Below are 4,348 nucleotides of genomic sequence, written 5' to 3' on the forward strand. Positions count from 1 at the left end.
GGGGGGGGGGAATGCACCAGCAACTGCGTGCCTGCCTTTTCTTCCACGCAGAAGAAAAGGAACCCCAGCGGGCCTCATCCCTCCGGCAAAGGAGAGCAAACCCCTCGCCTGTGCATCCCGCTCGGGAGTGGGGCCAGCCCACTCCGGGTGGCGGAGGCTGGTGTGCGTCCAGGCACGCTCCAAAGCAAGGGGTTTTTTTTTTTTTTAGGCTCTGGGAAACTGCACTGCCGAGAACTGATGCTTCTCCGGTTTTTAGTTGCCTCCTGGGAGTAGGAGCTTTGATGATCCCAGCAGCAGATTTCAGTGCCGGAATCCTTTTGTGGATGTAATTGCAGGTGCCGCAGGACTCGGACCGACGGATGAAGGGTCTTCCGCTGTTACCAAAACTCTGCAGTTGGAAGGAAGGAGTCCGCAACCTTTGGTACATAACACAACAGTGAAGAAGCTGTTCGATGATCTGCATCGTGATCTGCACGCCTGTCACGTGTCTAAAGGTTAATAAAGCCCGCGTGTGTTTGTTATACTGAGTATCGGACTCGAGCCAATTGTTCTAGGCAGTTAGTGTATGGTCGCTTAATCTGGCGAGTTAGGCAATAGATAGAGGACAATGTGTTTTTAAGCTAGGGTAATAGTGGTAGTCAGTCTTGTCTTTGCAAAGCTCCATTTAAAAAGTGACCGTGGAGATGTTTAATTACTTTCAAAGGACATGGGACATCAAGTCCCTTCTCCAGGCTTTATTCCACATGGACTTGTTCCTGCTTGATTTACTCTGGATTAAACTAAACAATGGCTTACTCTGCATGACAGCATCTATGTGTAAATAAATCAAGAGTAAGAAATAGCTGTGTGTAGAGACAAGCCCTTGGGCCACCTGTGTGACCCGACAATACATTTCAATCTGACCTCCTCCTGACAGCTGTCATCCTAACTTCTTCCTTGATTTGGGACTTCAGCTGTGACTGGATCAGCCTGGAGAGACTGCCATGCTCTCCAGGAGCTCTGCTGCAGTCGAAGTGGTTTGGAGAACCAGGGCTTCCGACGCTGTATCTTCTGGCAGTGTGCACGACTTTGTTCCAAACAGCACGCCGGCTATTTTATTCCACCAGTGATACATTGTCATTCAAACTCCTGTTTCATTGGAAAGATGGTGAAAGTCGTAAAACTACACGAGTGAGACAAACCCCAACTTTCACGTAAGTTGGCAGTTGAGTCTAAGCGAGAAGTAGATTGTATACCTTCTCCCTGCACTGCGATTTGAGAATTAATTCAACAAACAGCAACAAAGGAGTGAGAGATCATGATAGAGTATGGAAAGAGCTCATCTAAGAGAATTTCAGATACTTACGTGCTTTCAAAAGGGCTAGGTCTAAATAAAATTCACATTTAATGTGCTGAGAGAACTGGCTGCCCAGCCTCTGAGCTTAACTAAAAGGTTAATACACCAACTAAGGTGAAGCATAGGAAGGCTGGAAAAGGGCACCGGAAGAGCTTGTCTTCAAGAGGCAGAAAAAGAAGGTGGCAAAGGAATTCCAGAGCAGTCAGGTCCCTGACTAAAAAGAAGTAATAATAATAAAAAAACCGCTAGTAGCTAGCCAGGCTGACAAACAACAGTCAGGACTAGGTTTACTGAGAACAAATCATGTGAAATCAACCTAATGTATCTTTTTGTGGCAAGGTAACCCATCTTGTATAAGTCCTTCTCTCTCATGCATGTATGTTAGCAGGGGCATCACACAGAAAACCCTCTTCTTCCTCTGTTTCATTGTCTTGCAGTATTTCTCAGTCCTTTCAGAGAACAGGATTTGATCCAGCGCTTAAGCCTTTTCCTTTTAGAATGAAATCCTTCTAAAGGGTTCCTTGGCATCTCTGAAGTCAACCAACCTGAAGCTTTAAGAGGCTGTAGGGCACCTTTGTCCTCTGTGTTAGAGGTAAAGCATTTTGCTTCTATGTTCTGTGAACAGCTAGCAGATGGCAAGGATGTAATAGCTTTGAAGATGACACACAAGAGCACTAATTTGCAACTTTCCAAAAGATAAACCAAAAATCCATCTATTTGCCCACTCTGCAAGCATTTAAGCTATGCTTAGGTTTTTGTACACAAATGGTGCAATACTGCAGCTGGCTTAAGCCAATCTAAAACTACATTGTCTCTGAGGGAGGCTGCTGTCCCCTCTTTTGAGTCGGCACTGGTATTCACGCGGTTGTACTCACATTCACGTGAACAGTAACTGAATCAACTCAATGATCTCACTTAAAAAACCTCCCTTGATTCGTTTTCAGACAGATCAGAAAGCTGGCCTGGTTTACCAGAAGCTCATTAATGTCAACAGAAAGGGAGGCGAGTAGGCTGGAAGGAAGCTACCTCCAAAGGTGGTGATGAAAGGGGCACAGTTATCCTAGCAGATGCTGGAGTTCCTTGCTGATCTCATTGAAAGCGCACCCTCACAAACAACCGAGAAGTGTGGTGTCGAGGTGGAAATGAGTGGCAGGAAGAGGGTGGGAATTCTTAACCCAACCTTTCCACTGAATAAAATAAATAAATAAATAAACAAACAAATAAATAAACTACAGCGTAGGTAGTCCTACTGAACTCCATGCCCCAGCTGGACAGCTCTTAGTGCCTAGAGTCAGGCATGTGTATGAATTTTTGCTAGTTCGGAGCTTAAGTTAATGACAGCTCTGCCCGCTCAGCACCCCAAGAGCCAGTTCCTTTATAAATTGATTTGAATGTACAAACGTAAGCCATGAACTAAAAAAGGCAGGCTGGGGACCGTGCTTGGGCCTTCATCAGCGTGTTTTTAGTGCTTGTGAGTGTAACAGCTGAACAAATCAGAACACGAGTTAATAAAAATCTTGTGGCTTCCCTGTAAAGCTGAGAACTCTTCTTTACAGGCAGAAAGCTGAGGCACACCATAATTTGCTGGAGATCCCACAAGCTCCTCACTGTAGAGACAGTAACAGAAGATACTCCGTCTTTGATGTTATCTAGTAAGAAAATGACTGTTTCAGGGCTTTAGGTAAACTTTGCAGATTGCTTCTAACATGTCTTACTTCATGGGATTATAGACCCAAAACCAGATCAGGGCAACTGCACTCCTCTCCCAGACACTAAATTTTAAAGCTCATGCGAAATAATAGCACTGCTCAATGACCCAGCTTTGAGGATTTTTTTCCAAAAGACAAATACTGGTGCTTTCTTGGAAACTACTGAACTATTTTTGCCGACTTTCTGCCTCTGTAAGGACAATAAAAAGCCCTGTTTTCAGGGACCTAATTGAGAAGCATTAAACAACCCCAACTTTACATGTCTCATTATCAGCTCTGTTTATAGAGAGCCAGTACAAAGTGAAAAAATACAATTAAAAAAGAAAAGATTGATCACGTTCCTGTAAGCAGTGAATGACTTAACAGGGTTGTTTCTGTGGCGTTAAGGAAAAGAATGCCTAGTTTTACATTTTCATTCTCAAACCTCTGAGAACAAAAAAGGCGTTCTGCATGAGTTCCTCAAGCTCTGTCTTGCTCTGCTTCCTGGCAGACACCGTCATTTTTTTGGTACATTTTTTCCTGCCGTTAGCTGTGCTGCAGGGCACCATCTACGAGGTCATTATCAAAGGGTTTCTTTGTCAGCCTGGCAAGCTGTCTCCTCCTGCCTCCACAAAGCCGAAGGCTAGTCCGGTCCCACTGAAATCCACAAAGGTCCCGTGCCAGAGCCGCAGTTAGGCATTATGCTGGTTTTACAGACGTGAGTGGACCTTCGCCAGTTTACCTTATCTGATGATCTGGCTCCGTGAGAACAAGTCCCTTATGACTCACGTCCACCTCATACCTGCTGTGCACAGGAAGAAGTCGTTTTTCAAGCTGGGTCCCAACAAATCCCAACAAATAAGGTCTTGTTTCTCATAGGGCTTCTGTCTTCCAGGAGGCGCTGAATAAAGTACGTGTTCAATGAAGATATGTGCTTGACACGTCCCCCATGTCACACAATGTCATGGGACAAGGTGGCAGGGTTCAGTCCGCAGGCACCCTCTGTAGGCTCTTCTATGGGATGGCACGCAGCGGCAGCACTTGCTGGGGAGAAAGCAGCTTCAGAATCACATTGAAAATTAAGCAGAACCAAAACTTTCAGGTTTTCAAACCTGAATAGATTCACATACGGTTATTTTGGTACAAATAACTAGCGTGACAAATTTATAATTTGCTATCGAAAAAGCCTCTTTTTACCAAAGCACTGTCATTCAGATGGGTATTTTATTTTGCTTTGTACATGCAAACCAGTGTCTCGGAGTGCTAATGTAACACTTAAATCTTAACATAAAATTTGAAAAAACTCTGAAAGAACAACGTTGAA

The sequence above is a fragment of the Egretta garzetta genome, unplaced genomic scaffold (assembly GCF_000687185.1).
Source record: "Egretta garzetta isolate BGI_Z169 unplaced genomic scaffold, ASM68718v1 scaffold45, whole genome shotgun sequence".
In the NCBI taxonomy this organism is placed as follows: Eukaryota; Metazoa; Chordata; class Aves; order Pelecaniformes; family Ardeidae; genus Egretta; species Egretta garzetta.